The 17,500-nt window shown below is 37.1% G+C and overlaps 2 long non-coding RNA genes across 2 annotated transcripts in view; one reads left to right on the forward strand and one right to left on the reverse strand.

The window, feature by feature from the left end:
- Nucleotides 1-9, reverse strand: part of LOC125246935 — a 2,241-nt gene extending 2,232 nt beyond the window's left edge. The window contains exon 1 of the long non-coding RNA XR_007179995.1: nt 1-9. This exon is cut by the window's left edge and continues 128 nt beyond it. This is a non-coding gene — a long non-coding RNA (uncharacterized LOC125246935).
- Nucleotides 10-212: 203 nt separating this feature from the next.
- LOC125246933 overlaps nt 213-17,500 on the forward strand; it is a 61,945-nt gene continuing 44,657 nt past the window's right edge. The window contains exon 1 of the long non-coding RNA XR_007179994.1: nt 213-343. This is a non-coding gene — a long non-coding RNA (uncharacterized LOC125246933). The remainder of the gene's footprint in view (nt 344-17,500) is intronic.

The following is a 17,500-nucleotide window of genomic DNA, read 5'->3' on the forward strand; positions in this document are numbered from 1 at the left end:
ATCCAAATATCCTCCGTTCCAAACAACTCTTACACCGTTCCGCACACAATCTCAATTTACAGTCTGAGATTACAGTCGGTGAGTTGAACTTGACCGACACTTAAGTTGCTTTTCCTCTTGTGAAAGTGTGTAAATAAAATGGTGGAGCGCAGAATGCGTGCGCGTAATCAGAGACGCGCGACACAGATGTGATCAAACACGAGCTCGTGGAGTTTACAGGGGGATTCGAGTTTGTCCCACAGCACAATAATCCTCACTGGAACACTGAGGGAACTGCTTTAGAGAACAGAGACGGATCTCCAACAGAAATGCTCATCTGAACTGATCTCCTGATGTTTGTAAGGTGAGTCTACCTGATTTAGTTTAACGCCTCATTAAAAATTAAGTATCCTAAATTAATCCTAGCATCTTTTGAACACATGCAGACTTTCCCCAATAAGACTGTTGTGATGCACAACAGGATAAAATGCTCTTGAAATGAAGAGAGATATTTAATGTTGTTTATTTGATCAGATTAGGACTGCTTCCAAAGTATGATTCTTATAGGATTTTCTTTGACTAGGGTATATGAAAAAGTTATAATGGAAACATTTTTAGCATATTAAGTGTACATATATGCTATAATCTGTTTAAATAGAAACTTTGCATGTATAATGTAAATAATGTGAAGGCCTAAAGTAAATCTGTAATGTATTCAGCAATTTTTAATGATGTAAAATTATGAAACTGCATGTTTATACCTGTAGATTTTATATAAAATTATAAATTGCATAACTGTGCATATTGTAAATAGTAGGCGAGGCGAGGTTTTCGTCAGATTATAGGATGGTCAAATAATTTTAGGTACATGTAGGTTATTATTTTTGCTCTGTACTTGTGTACAATAACATGAACACTGCTGAGTCTAAGTTTCTACAACAGAAAAATACTCAAACTTTTGTTGTGCTCAAAATGATCACGTTTTTGTACGGCTATTATATAATATGACCTTATTAATCACCTTAGTGTCCTTTTTGTCTTTACAAAGACCAACGAAAAGCTTAATATGCACATTTATTTACTAATATCTGATTGCGTTGAAGATCATGTCGTATTAAATACCAGACTGCGAAAGTTGCATAAATCATTATTGTTTCAAACTAGTAGTGCCGTGGTCACATTTCATTATTGTATTCTGTGTAACCTAAAGAAATGTGATTGGTGCAGCTCCGCTGTACGACATTCAAACAATAATGATTAATGCAATTTGGTTTTAGTTGCACGTGGAATGCGCTTTCTCATGTAGTTTGATGCATCTGAGGATCTCTTGTTCTCTGCCAGATGCTACAGCTTCTGCTCGCCAGGCAGTTATTGAAAGTGACTCAAGTAAAAGTGATAGTTTTGTGGTTTTTGACTGTGGATTGGTGGTTTTGGCAGCACGCTTGACTCATCTATATCGTCTTAGTCACTGTGGTTTCAGTCTGGTGCCATATCGCTGCTGTAAAAGCTCCTATTAGTGCATCACTAAAGCATTCTGGGTAACTGGCTTTGGTCCTCGTGGCTGTAGAAAACTTGTTGGTAAAGTACTAATTTATAATTTGCCATATCATCATTTTCAAAGAATCATAAATGGCTCTAAATCTTGATTTGATGTCCTTTGGGATACGTTTTGAACGCCGAAATGCTTTTTTTCTGTTTAGAAATACGTTCATTTTAATGCTGCCCCCAAAGCTTCAGTAGTTTTGTGTTGTTTTTGCAGTAAAAACACCTAAACATTCTTAAAATCGAGATATATTTATTTTAGAAGCAAAATCACAAGATAAATTTGAAAAAATTAAAGATTAATGCAAAATTATGTGCTTAAAATGATAAAACATGCAGGGTATACTAACAGATTATATGTAATCTGGATCACGTAATATGAATTTTATTGTTTTAAAATACTCATAATCAGATGTTACATTTTTATTGTTTACATGATTACTTAATATTCACAAAATGGCAGTAAATTATTCTTTTTTTTTAATGTCCCTTCATTGCTTATGTATGTTTAAAAAGTCAGCGTATCAAATAAAATATTTCATCTTTTTGTGTTATTTTGATTTTGAAAATATTTTTATGGCTTAATTATCTTTTCATCGACTTCAAAATCCCGCTGCAGTTCCTTCACAAACTCCCTGATGTAAAGTTGTGTTTTTTTTGTTGTTGCTGATGACAAATTTTCTACTTTGTATTTTTTTTAATCACTATAGTACAATATTATCCTATTCAAATCTATGTGACGAGGTCAAAAGTAATCTAAAAGTAGTCAGATTACATTACCTAAAATGTGCAATGCAATGGATTATGGTTTTCATCATGCAATTTGTATTAATAGATTCATCACATTTTATATAGTAATCCACCCAGCCCTGAAAACATGTCAGCAAATAGGGTCAGAAAAATAAACTTTAAAAAAATGTAAGCATAAACGCACTTAACTGCAAAGAGAAAACAAAACTAATTTTGCTTCTCAAGTAAATGTATCTTGATTTAAGAATGTTTTGCAGTGCACAATTGCAATGATTAAATACAAAATGCAAGCTTTAGTTTGTACTCTCTGTGTGCTTTTTACAATGTATAATCATCTTTACAGAAAAATAATGCCCACAGTGAGCGATCCAAATGCGACTGACAACCCCACTGTGTCCAAAAAATCAATGAAATTTAATTTCTCTACAAAGCATATAATATAATGATTCACAGAACAAGCTCAGGCCGCTGCACGAGCGCGAGAGTTGCTGCACGCGCAATCTGTTGAATGCAGCGAGTTCACGCGCAGCTGCAGTGCTGTGTGAGGGTGTTTGCACGGTCGCGCTGCATGGTCACGATGGTTATGGTCTTTTATTGACTCCGAGAGTCTGTATGTGTGACTTTGTCTCGGTTTGTTTACCTCTCTCGCTTTTTTTGACTCGTCTGCTTGTGACCTAGTTCCGCGAGCGCGCAAACATGCAGCTTTGTGCGCGGGCGCGCGTCCGTCCCCTCCCCCAGCTTTTCCTTGTCGCAGAGTGCGCGGCGAGAGTTCATTTGAGGACAGGGAAGTGCTTTCTTTTCCAGCGTGAATCATGAAGGAAAAATGAACCCCTGGAACTGGTTGCCCCCTTCATTTTGGCATGTTCCTCCCCTTTGCTTTATTGTCTATTTTGGCTGAACTTGCAGTTCTTCCCTCAGCTGCCAAGAAAACTTCAAGTCCTTTAAAGATACAGCGAGCGAAAGCGAGTTCCTGCCTCCGCCGCGTCTTGAAAGCGAATGAAAATAAATCTCGTTAGGATTCGGCCATTTCTTCCTGTTTGGTTGTGAATTGGGTCAGAATCTGTCCCTAAGTGATTTAGACCTCATTGAGAGGTCTAACAGTTTCAAGAGGTCCTTTCTCTGTGCTTTATGCCCCCTACAAAGTGAATTTACAACGTGATCTTATTAGTATTCGTAGCTGTGGTTCTAGTTCTAGAGATTTACATGTACAATATCAATGATATGAAGAACTTCAGAGACATGGCAGTGTTGTTATTGTTAAATAAAACTATTAAATGTCGTGAAATGAAAGAATGCATTAGGTGAAAAGCTTAAACTAGAAATGTTGCAACTTAAAGGTGCAATATGTAGGATTTTTGCAGCAAAATATGAGTTATGTATTTTGTTCACTTGAGTGCTTACAATATCCCAAATGTTTCCAACTATTTGTAAATCGTGAGAAAATTGCAATTTTAACCAATGCTCCGGGACGTGTGAGGAGTCGCCTTTGTGAGTCTCATGCTTTACCACGCCTCAGAGAAAAACACTATTTTGTGAAGTAGCTAACATAGCATAATCAGATGCAGCTTTATTTTTAGTAACAGTAATACAGCATTTTCTCCATCATACAATACGTTTTAAAATTAATTGCATGCCATTTATCAACACAAGCCATCCAGCATTTAATGATATTGTAAAATCGATCTATCTTACTGCAGTGTGTAACAGTGTCTCACAGCAGCCGCCGAGCGAACGCACAGAGTAACGTTATAACATCATTTTCAACACTCTCAAATGTATCTAATATGATAAACAGAGCTGCGTTACCTCATACTCATGACCGGAAAAGCGGAAGCGGCGCCGGCGACTGTGTCATAATAAAAGTCCCGCTGCTCGTGAGGCGTGTGTTGATCAATCGCTCCAGCTCCTCGTTCAGCTCCACAACACTCGCTCCTGCTCTGCTTCATACTACAGTAACGTTAATAATCGCATCCATGAACATGATTTCTGCCCGAGTCCAATCCCGATTATTTTCCACCGGCTGTGAGATGGAGACCACATGTCCCAAGATTCCACGCTCAAACTTGCTGTCATCAAGCTACGCCTTTGTTTTGAATAGGCTTCTAGTGACCTCTAGTGGACAGAAAATATTACATATTGCACCTTTAAATAAAATAAGGTAAAGTTGAAGTACTAAATTTACTAAAACTTAAATAAAGAGAAACCTAATAAAATTTACCACTGAAAATATAAAAATAAAAGTTCATTGACACAATGAGACAAATGTTTGCGACTCCTTTGAGGTTTGTAGAATATTCATTGAATTCATTGGTTGATTTTGTTGTTTTTAAAATAAATTAGGTTCATTAAATATGTTCATATGTTTTATTTAAAAAAATTACGTGATTTCTAGTGTTTTCGTCATCAGCATTTTGCTTATTTCATACTTGTTGAGCTTTGATGTTATTAAATTCAGCCATAAAAAGTAAAAATGACTTATTGACCTATTAGAAGGCAAAGTTTCTCCATTATTTACTAGTAAATGAGAGTCCTGGTTTGGGATTATGTTTGAGTATTCATCCACAGTATTCAAGAAAATTTGTTTATAAGTCAAAACATCCATGTTTTTGATGCTATCAGTAGTTTTATTGTACATTTTATGTACAAATACGAATGAAATCTCTCTGGAAAAAGCATGAGGAGTTGACTAAACCAATGAAATGAACATGCAAGACAACGCAAACACCAATATCTTCTGCCAGAAAATCCAGTGTGTTTGTAGATATTACAGTCAGGTACGGAGCCCTCCAGAAAACATACAAACTATGAGCAGATATCTCTGTTTACTCGATCTGTGATTTGTGTGTTTGGATACATGCATCTGATGAAGCCAGACGTCCTAAACAAAGTCTTAATATATTCATTGGAGCTGCCTCGTACCATGTTGTTACAGCTCTAAAGCGTGAAACTTTAGCCATTATTAGAAAAAGAACCAAGCGGGGCGGCCAAGGACAACAGTTAAGCACCTTGGGTTGAGTCACACTTGGCCATTTTAAACATCCGCCGTTCTGTTTTGTAACCGAACATGCTCTTCCTCATCGTACTGATGGTTTCCCCAGCGGTTAAAGACTAGAGTCGGCCATTGGTTTTGATTGAAGAGCAACATTCTCAGGTAGCAGCTGGCCAGGACAGACTCGGGAATGGCAAACAGCCTAATTAGAATGAATTACCTCGCTGTTGGCGTTCCTCAAGCCTGTGATCAGCTCCGGCAAAGAGGTGGAACCGGAGCGCAGACTTCCCATTGGCTGGCTTTTGACTGGGTGCGGATGGTAATGGATATTTTGATTGGTGTGCTAGTGATGCATCTCTGACTGCTTAGTAAAAGGCACCATTGTGGTTGCATCCATTTCAGATAGACTATAGGCATTTTTGTCTATTCCAGTGGTGGGGGAAAAAGCTTTTGTTTCAAAAACTGTCCATTTTATTCGATTTGATTCCCTGCATGCATTTGGTTGCTTAAACTGTAGAACGCCAGCCAGGGTCATGGGTTCGATTACCAAGGAATGCATGATAACATGCGATAACGCAATGTAAGTTGATTAGGATAAAAGCGTCTGCCAAATGCGTGGATGTAAATGTAATACAAAATGAATCACTTGACTTGTGATTTAATCGTAATAAAAATGAAATTGGCTGTCATTTAATTAAATAAAATAATATATTTAATATGTAATATATGATATTTTGTTTTTGTTTAGTAATTTTATATTTTATTTAGCTATGTTTATTAGTTACTATTATTATTATTATTATTATTATTAATTTTAGAGCCATATTTATATATAAACAGACCTACAAAAAAACTTTTTTACATTTTTTTTTAATCCCATTTTAAAAAACTTGCACTTCCCCCCCTCAAATTAAGACAACAATATTAGTATTGTAATTTTACAGTTGTAAAATAAAATTATTATATTATTTTTCCTGAATACTCAATTTTTTAATTTTTTTTCAGTGAAATATTACAATACTTCTCTTTTGTTTAGTTTAGTAATTATTTTAATGACTTTATTTAGCTCGTTATTTAAGTATATTTTATTATTATTAATTTTAGAGCCATATTGATATGTGGGTCATTGACAAATAAGGTTTTTAAAAGTGTAAAAAAAAACATAATGGAGATATAATTAATTTTAAAGTTTTATTAAGTGTTAACAATGAGATTGTGTGGTTTTTATAATCAGTTAACACTGCTTTTGTCTTTTTTTTTTTACAAGATTGACAAAATTTGTCACCAAAAAGTCATTCAGTTTAACCACAATTTCGGTTTCACCAAATTACATTTTTGTTATACCGAATGACGATATTTTCAAACAGTGCTAACAGGCTGATATCTAAAATGACAATCAAACATTTTATATTTATATTTAGTAGTTTTTAAAATATTACAAAATTTTCCATGTTTTATAGCGGTTGCACCGAATGACCTGATGTTTCGGGACATGCATATGATCAAGAGAAAACATGAATTTATCAAATAGTTAAAAGAGAGTTAATTACTTTGCTTCATGACCATGTGGTCCTTTGTAGGTGTCTGAATGATGTCACATCCTGTCACATGATACTGACCACATGACTTGATCCAAAATGGTCCCTCTATATTGGTTACTCCGAATGACATCAATGAAATTAATTTTTCCGGACATTCTTTCTCATAACAAAGCAACGACTTCTACACATAATTTTAATACCATTTTGCACTATGTTGAGATATGATGTTATAAAATCATGCCAGAATAAAAAAAAATATATACATTTATTACATTTTAAGATATTTTAATCACAAATTAAATGGTTGTATTGGCCTTTGGACGGTTAAACCGAATGACCTTTTGACGCTTCAAAATCTTTAAAATACCTTTATATAGAGCAAAATATAATTAAAACCTTTTGGATTCAATAAAAGAGATCTAGTTGTACGTACTTTGGATGTCATATCTTTGATTTTTATCATTATTAAGGCAAAAAATGACCCGTCACATCACAGACCGATATAAGAGTTTATTAAAGTCATATAAAAGTTTGTTAAAATTGTGCAGTTTTTAATCCCATTTTAAATCACATTTGCAATTTTTATCAGGAAAAATTAAAAAATTTTCCCCTCAAATCGTGACTCGCTTTTTGATCAGTGGAAGTTATGAGTTTGTTGCATTAGCTTCATTGCCAGTCTTCAATCAATAAATACTCATTTTATGCATTTTGTTTTGTGAAATTGCTTACTGATTAATTTTTCAACATTTTCTCTGTACTTGTTTTCCAGTTGTGTGCAAATGCTCTTTAGTCTGTCTGGTGTTTTCTATAAGGAGCCATTCATTCATGACCATTCTTGTGCTCAGAACAGCTAGATTCAGTGCAATGAATCAAAACACATTCTCGAGATGAAGATCACAGGACTCGAGACGCTAGAAAAACATTAACTCTGTCCTGTCTCTGTGAATGACTCCTAAAAGGTTTTTTCTGTGTGTGTCCATTTTGAAGATACCCTTGATGGTCTGCACATCTCACTCCGCTTTGCTAAGATTTGTGTATGATCATGCACATGAATGCAACTACGAATGACAAACGAGAGCCGTCTGCTAGCTGCTAAAAATGCCATGTAACCTCAAAGGCCCGATGTAGAACACATTAATGCCCTCTCTGCTAAAATAGAGCGGCTAATTTCATGCTACAGTCTCTGCTTTATGTCATTTTAATCACCATAGATGTTTTATTTTTCTCCGGGATCATTTAGAGACTGTCTATTTCTCCCATAGTGCCACATTATTAGCGGTTAGCTTCAATCCCAAACCCGTCCAGCAGTTCAGATTTCTATTTATAAGCTAACTGCTAATGGCAAAAACACTTGCTAACCTAATTTTATGAACACTTTTAATGGGCCAGAAGAAAGTTAAATCAGGAAAAAGCCACTAAAGACAGGGCTTTGAAATGAAAGCTGAGCTGTTCTGCAATAGGCTTTTGGCCGAGGACTTTTCTCTGTGCCGCTTCCATAAGCTATCTGCCAGAGGGAATTTGGATGGAGCGCGGCCCAGAATCAACCGTTACGGCCCGGTTTCATCGGAGGTGTGTTGTGAGCGCATGGCTTCGATTTGGAGCATTGCTGAATTCAGCACTTTTCCAAATTAATTGAACTTTTGTAGCACGTTTCTACGCTCTCGGAAGAAAAGGTTCTATACGGAACCTTAAAGGGTTCCGTCAGGCGCTTCATATGTAGAACATTTTAGGGGTTCCCATCATTGGATCATTTTATAGATTAAAATGATGAGATTTGGCGCACAGATAGAGGACAGTCTGAACATTAACCAGAGCAATTTTGGAGTCTCTAACTCAATCCCTCTAGCGCCACCAACTGTCTAAATTTGCACTTATGCTAATAACTTTTGAACTAATAAAATACTTTTCCTTGGCTCAAAATGATTTGACTGCCTAGACGGTTCTTCCGATTTTCACCAAAATTGGCACGCATCATCTTCTGACCATGCTGGCAAAAAGTTATTAAAAGCATTTTGATAAACCAAACTGTTCTTGAATAACGCACAAACGAATTTGTCGAAGAGAACGGCAAATTGGATTTAAGGCTATATCTGATTCCGAGGCTTTATTTCTGCAACGCTTTGGCATATTTACACCAAACCTTGTGTGTGTCATTGTGTCCTCACACTGACCACACAACACCAATTTGGTAACAGCGCCACCTATTGGTCAAAAGTGATAAGCAATTTAATCCTATTTCAAGTGATTGTGATTTTTGTGATTTGTGAATTACTCATTGTTGCAGTTGCTCTGAAGCATTTTATATTTTGATTACATTTTATGAATTAAACGGCTCATAAACATACTTTAACCCAATGAAACGTTTTCCTAATAGTGTACATCGCTACACTGTAAAAAAAAAAAAAGATTTTTCGAAGTTGTAAATAATACAAAGATTATTGGAATATGTTACTTGGAAAACGTTTTTACAAGACCATACATACCATTTTAAGTCTTTCTATTTGAAATGTGTTTCTTGCGTTTCTTCAATTGAAATGCGTGGAAAATATACAAGCAATTTCTGAGAGAAAATTGTTTCTACACCAGATCCACTTCAAAATGATGAAACTCACACTGGAATTGATACTGAAAAAACAACAAAATTGTTACTGTTTGTATCACTGTGTATCAAGCACTGAGAAAGATCCGAAGCTGAAATTCAAATATGGTAATGGGTGTTTTGTTTCTGACACGCACTGTAAGCAGTCAACCAATCACAACAGACTGGGCCATCTGACCAATCAGAGCAGAGCAAGCTCATGGAAAGGAAGGGTTTAGAGAGACTAAATCTTCGAACGAACCGTTTTCAGACTTTTTGAGAAATGAGGTGATGTGAAATGTAGAAAATTAATGTGTTTTTTGACCTTGGATGCATGTAAACCTATTGTAGGAGATTTTAATTGTAGGCACTTTAAAGCTTGATATCAATGCACTTTAAGAGCCTGAAACGAATGTGGAAAATGGCGATTTGGAAGCATTGAAGGCTTCAGATTTGCAGAAGCCATTATAACTCCTTGTGTATGAGAGAAAAGACATTTAGATTATACTTGGCAGTTTAGATTTCTTTTATAGGACGGATATTAGGAATCAGATATTGTGTTTCACATATGGAATCTATTTATACTGAACCGTATGCTGTAAATTGTTGGGTCGCATTTATGGGCTTTCAATCCAGAAAAATGAAAATAAACTAGGAATTAGGTTCATTTCATTAATTGATGGATTAAATTAAACGTATGCATTAAAATGAGGGCTTTAATGTATAATCAGTAAAGTGGATTCTGGGCTATCTTTCAAATGGCGTCCAGTCAGCTCTTTTCTCGTGTGATATATGACAAAGTCAACACTTTTCGACTGAAACCCAAATCCCTGTCGTTCTGCCGTATGGGATTGCGTGTGCGTGATATTTCAGGTCTAGTCATGGTGATGACATCCTGCTGTACGTACCCTCGGTTTTACTGTGGTGTCTTGGCCCCGCGAAGTGTTTTTGTTGCCTGTTTTAAGATTTTAGTGGCAGGGTTTAGTGTGAGTTATGAGCTGGGCTGAGTGAGACCGGTGAGATCTCGACAGGTCGGCCCTTCATTTGCACGTTTATGCCATTAATGTGGATTTCTTCTCCGAACGATGGATGGCTTTTGCTCTGGGCTCTGAAAGTAGTGACGTACTACAGATTGATGGGTGTTTTCGGCACATCTGATTTGATTTTTATACCAGTTTGACGACTGTAATATTATGAAATCTTGCCTTTAAAAGTAATTAAACTGGTTTCCTTATAGAAATCTGATGTATGGCAGGTAAAGAATGTAAAACGCATACATTTAATGCATTTTTAAAGCAGATATTGACAGTCCTGGATGTGTAAATCAACCATATTTGTAACATCAATATTTTTTTTTGCTTTTTATGTTTTGTTAATAAATAATGAATATTAAAAATGAAAATGGGTAAGAAATAATTCTTTTTAAAATGTTAGGCAGATAGACAGAGAGACGGACGTACAGACAGATCGATAGATATACAAACGGATAGATAGATGGACAGACAGACGGATAGATAGACAGAGAGATGGACAGACGAATAGATAGATGGATAGACGGATATATAGACAGACAGACAGATGTACAGACAAACGGATAGATAGTTAGATGGACAGACAAATAGATAGATAGACGAATATATAGACAGATGGATGGATAGACAAATAGATAGATAGAAAAACGGATATATAGATAGATAGACGGACCGACAGACGGATAGATGGATGGATGAATGGATGGATGGATGGATAGATAGATGGACAGGTGAATAGATAGATGGACAGGTGAATAGATAGATGGACAGACGAATAGATAGATGGATAGACGGATATATAGACAGACAGATGGATGGATAGACAAACGGATAAATAGATAGACAGACAGATGGATGGACAGACAGATAGATAGATAGATAGACAGATGGATAGACAGACAGATAGAGAGATGGACAGATGGATAAATAGACAGATGGATAGATAGACAGACAGACAGGCGGATAGATAGATAGATGGAAAGATAGACGGATAGGTAGATAGACATAGACGATAGATAGATAGACAGACAGATGGATAGACAGATAGAGAGATGGACAGATGGATAAATAGACAGATGGATAGATAGACAGACAGACAGGCGGATAGATAGATAGACGGATAGATAGACGGAAAGATAGACGGATAGGTAGATAGACATAGACGATAGATAGATAGACGGATAGACAGAGACAGACAGACGGATAGATAGATAGACAGACAGACAGACAGACAGACGAATAGATGGATAGATAGACATAGACAGATAGACAGACAGACAGACAGACGGATAGATAGACAGACAGACAGACAGACAGATAGATAGACAGACAGACAGACAGACAGACGAATAGACGGATAGACAGACAGACGGACGGATAGATAGACGGACAGACGGATAGATAGATAGACAGACAGATGGATAGGCGGCTAGATAGACATAGACAGATAGATAGACAGACAGACGGATAGATAGACGGATAGATAGATAGACAGACAGACAGACGGATAGACAGACAGACGGACGGATAGATAGATAGACGGATAGATAGATAGACAGACAGATGGATGGACGGATAGATAGACAGACGGACAGACATACGGATAGATAGACAGACAGACGGATAGATAGATAGACGGATAGATAGACAGACAGATGATAGATAGATAGATAGATAGACGGATAGATAGATAGACGGATAGATACAGACAGACAGACAGACAGATAGATAGATAGATGGATAGATAGATAGACAGACGGATGGATAGATAGACGGATAGATAGACAGACGATAGCTGGATAGACGGATATACAGACAGACAGACAGACGGATAGTTAGACATAGACAGATAGATAGACAGACAGACAAACAGATAGATAGACGGATAGATAGATAGACAGATGGATAGATAGATAGATAGATAGATAGATAGATAGATAGATAGATAGATAGATAGATAGATAGAGACAGACGGATAGATAGATAGACGGATAGATAGACAGATGGATGGATAGACAGACGGATGGATAGATAGACGGATAGATAGACAGACGGATGGATGGATAGATGGATAGACGGATATACAGACAGACAGACTGATAGATAGACAGACAGACAGACAGACAAACGGATAGATAGACAGATAGACGGATAGATAGATAGACGGATAGATAGGCAGATGGATGGATAGATAGTTAGACAGATAGACAGACGGATAGACAGACAGACGGATGGATAGATAGTCAGACAGACAGACGATAGATAGACAGACAGACAGACAATAGATAGATAGACGGACAGATAGACAGACAGACGGATAGATAGACAGACAGACAGACGATAGATAGACAGACAGACAGACGGATAGATAGATAGATAGACAGACAGACGGATGGATAGATAGTTAGACAGACAGACAGACGGATAGACAGACAGACAGACGGATGGATAGATAGTCAGACAGACAGATAGATGGATAGACCGATGGATGAACAGACAGATAGATAGATGGGAGACGGACAGATAGACGGATAGATAGGTAGATAGACAGATAGACGGATAGATGGATAGGTAGATAGACGATAGATAGATAGACGGATAGACAGAGACAGACGGATAGACGGATAGATAGACATAGACAGATAGATAGACAGACAGACGGATAGATAGACGGATAGATAGATAGACAGACAGACAGACAGACGGATAGACAGACAGACGGACGGATAGATAGATAGACAGATAGATACAGACAGATAGACAGGCAGATAGATAGATAGATACAGACAGACGGATAGATAGATAGGTAGATAGACAGATAGACAGGCGGATAGATAGATAGATACAGACAGATAGACGGATAGATGGATAGGTAGATAGACGATAGATAGATAGATAGATAGATAGATAGATAGATAGATAGATAGACGGATAGACAGAGACAGACGGATAGACGGATAGATAGATAGACAGACAGACGAATAGACAGACGGACGGATAGATAGACGGATAGATAGATAGACAGACAGACGGATGGACGGATAGATAGATAGATGGACAGATGGATAGATAGATAGACAGACAGACAGACAGACGGATAGATAGACAGATAGATAGATAGACAGATAGATAGACGGATAGATAGACAGACAGACGGATAGACAGACAGACGGATGGATAGATAGTTAGACAGACAGACGGATAGACAGACAGACAGACGGATGGATAGATAGTCAGACAGACAGATAGATGGGAGACGGACAGACAGACAGGCGGATAGATAGATAGATACAGACAGATAGACGGATAGATGGATAGGTAGATAGACGATAGATAGATAGATAGATAGATAGATAGACGGATAGACAGAGACAGACGGATAGACGGATAGATAGACATAGACAGATAGATAGACAGACAGACGGATAGATAGACGGATAGATAGATAGACAGACAGACAGACGAATAGACGGATAGACAGACAGACGGATGGATAGATAGATAGACGGATAGATAGATACAGACAGATAGACGGATAGATAGATAGGTAGATAGACAGATAGACAGGCGGATAGATAGATAGATAGATAGATAGATAGATAGATAGATAGATAGATAGATAGATACAGACAGATAGACGGATAGATGGATAGGTAGATAGACAGATAGATAGACAGGCAGATAGATAGATAGATACAGACAGATAGACGGATAGATGGATAGGTAGATAGACGATAGATAGATAGACGGATAGACAGAGACAGACGGATAGACGGATAGATAGACATAGACAGATAGACAGACAGACAGACGGATGGACGGATAGATAGACAGATAGATAGATGGACAGATGGATAGATAGATAGACAGACAGACAGACGGATAGATAGACGGATAGATAGATAGATAGATAGACAGACAGACGGATAGATAGATAGACGGATAGATAGACAGACAGATGGATAGATAGATAGATAGACAGATAGATAGACAGACAGATGATAGATAGACGGATAGATAGACAGACAGACGGATAGATAGATAGATAGATAGACGGATAGACAGAGACAGACAGACAGACGGATAGATAGACAGACAATAGATAGATAGATAGATAGACGGATAGACAGACAGACGGATGGATAGATAGTTAGACAGACAGATAGATAGACAGACAGACGGATAGATAGACAGATGGATAGATAGACAGACAGACAGACAGATGGTAGATAGATAGACGGATAGACAGACAGACGGATAGATAGATAGTTAGACAGACAGATAGACGGATAGATAGACAGATAGATAGATAGACGGATAGACAGACAGACAGACAATAGATAGATAGATAGATAGATAGACGGATAGACAGACAGACAGACGGATAGACAGACAGACGGATGGATAGATAGTTAGACAGACAGATAGACGGATAGATAGACAGACAGACGGATAGACAGACAGACGGATGGATAGATAGACAGACAGATAGATGGATAGACAGATGGATGGACAGACGGATAAATAGACAGATGGATAGATAGATGGACAGACAGTAAGACAGACAGGCGGATAGATAGATACAGACAGATAGACGGATAGATAGACAGATAGACAGACGGATAGATGGGTAGATAGACAGATAGACGATAGATAGATAGATAGACGGATAGATGGATAGACAGAGACAGACAGACAGACGGATAGACGGATAGATAGACATAGACAGATAGACAGACGGATAGATAGATGGATAGATAGATAGACAGATGGACGGATAGATAGATAGACAGACAGACGGATGGACGGATAGATAGACATAGACAGATAGACAGACAGACAGACGGATAGATAGACGGATAGATAGATAGACAGACAGACGGATGGACGGATAGACATAGATAGACAGACAGACAGACGGATAGATAGATAGACAGACAGACGGATAGACATAGACAGATAGACAGACAGACAGACGGACGGATAGATAAATGGACAGATATAATAATTAACATTTGTGTATATATGCATTGTTTACTGTATTGTAAACTGTATTTCTGAATATTACAAAAATGTCACAAATCAATTTAAAATATGTTCCACATATACAGTACATTAAATTCTAATAGGTGTAAAAAGACCTTATTTGTCTCACAAATATTTTTGGAAATGTATGCTGTGTAGTGATCACTATATATATGATAAAATATATAAATATATCCATGTATTTTACATGCATTTCCTGCTATACGTCACATATCTGCATGTGTTCTCAGATCAACACAGATTTACTGATGGTTGAACTCTGACCTCTGAGCTGTTAGTGCTGCCCATGTGGCCGTGTGGGTTAAAAGGGTCACCGAGCGAGACGGTGTGTGTGTGTGTGTGTGTGTGTGTGTGTGTGTGTGTGTGTGTGTGTGTGTGTGTGTGTGTTGGAGGGTCACTGTACTGTCTCCAGCTGCCGTGTGTCTTGTGTTACTAACACTATGCATTTGAATTAAAGGCCGTGTATATTTACTCACCTAGCGTCTGGCCGGCAGCACTTATTTACCTCCTGACCCAGACAGCACCTGTCTGTCGTCCTGAGGAAGGGCGCGAGCGTGGACTCGGTGACCCGCGTGCCCATCCACAGCTGTTTTGAAGAGCGCTTTAATGAACAGCGAGTCTCGGTTTAGTTCGTTGGCCTTTCAGACGGTTCCCTGGACACGGATCAAGGTCAGTCCTGGAATCCATAAACGCTAATGGCTGCTTTGCTTTGATATTGATCCATCGATGACAATGTTTAATATCTGTCTGGAAAACCAGTGGTTAAAGATTAATCCCACAATGCTTCATTATTTTTATGCAGATGTGGGTTGCTCTTTGCTCTCAGGGTTTGGATAGGCTCCTTGTGCTTTCGGCTTTTATGTATTTCTGTTTTGTGTATGTGCCACATTTAGCCAGAGATGAGCGTTATATGACATGCTAAACTTCATGCAAGACTTATTTTATCTTAACTAATTAGAATGCGTAGTTTAATTTAAAAAAATTTAAATGAAAAATTAGATTGATGATAAATTAGTGACCAATTACATCTAAAGTATTGTATTTTAGCCTAAAAATGTTCATTTACAAAATAAAAATCACAAATGAGATCTTTAATATTTTATAATTTTATATTGAAATACTAAATTACAGTTGCTATTATTATATATTTTAATAATATTATAAAAACTATTAAATAAATGATAAATTATGGTGTTTCATATTTAAAATATAATTTTAATATTTAATATTATTTTATATTTAAATATTAAATAAATGATAAATGATAGAATTTAATATTTTAATTATAAATTGAATATTTTATATTATAATAAATATTAAATAATTCCATTTAATATTTAAAATGCAATTTGAATATTTTGTTATTTTTATATTTAAATATAAAATAAATTATAAGTTGTAGTTTTAAAATGTCAAATATCATTCAATATTTAATTATTGATTTATATTTAAATATTACATATTTAACCAATTATAAATTATAGTATTTAATATTAAAATATTATAATTTTCATATTTAAAATGTATATTAAATATATTAAGAGTGTGTGTGTGTGTGTGTGCGCATGTAAGCGTGTGTGTGAGAGAGGGAGAGTTTGTGTGTGTATGTTTGTGTGTGTGTGTGTGTGTGTGTGTGCATGCGTGCGTGAGTGTGAGAGTGAGTGTGTGTGTGTGTGTGTGCGTGCGTGCATACGTGAGTGAGTGTGTGTGTGTGTGTGTGTGTGCGTGAGTGTGTTTGTGTGTGCGTGCGTGCATACCTGAGTGTGTGTGTGCGTGTGTGTGTGCATGCGTGCATGAGTGTGAGAGTGAGTGTGTGTGTGTGTGTGTGTGTGTGTGAATTTGTGAGCGTGAGAGTGTGTGTGTGTATGCGTGCGTGCATACGTGAGTGAGTGTGTGTGTGTGTGTGTGCGTGTGTGAATTTGTGAGTGTGAGAGTGAGTGTGTGTGTGTGTGTGCGTGCGTGCATACGTGAGTGTGTGTGTGTGTGTGTGTGCGTGTGTGAATTTGTGAGCGTGAGAGTGTGTGTGTGTATGCGTGCGTGCATA

The sequence above is a fragment of the Megalobrama amblycephala genome, linkage group LG15, assembly GCF_018812025.1.
Source record: "Megalobrama amblycephala isolate DHTTF-2021 linkage group LG15, ASM1881202v1, whole genome shotgun sequence".
In the NCBI taxonomy this organism is placed as follows: Eukaryota; Metazoa; Chordata; class Actinopteri; order Cypriniformes; family Xenocyprididae; genus Megalobrama; species Megalobrama amblycephala.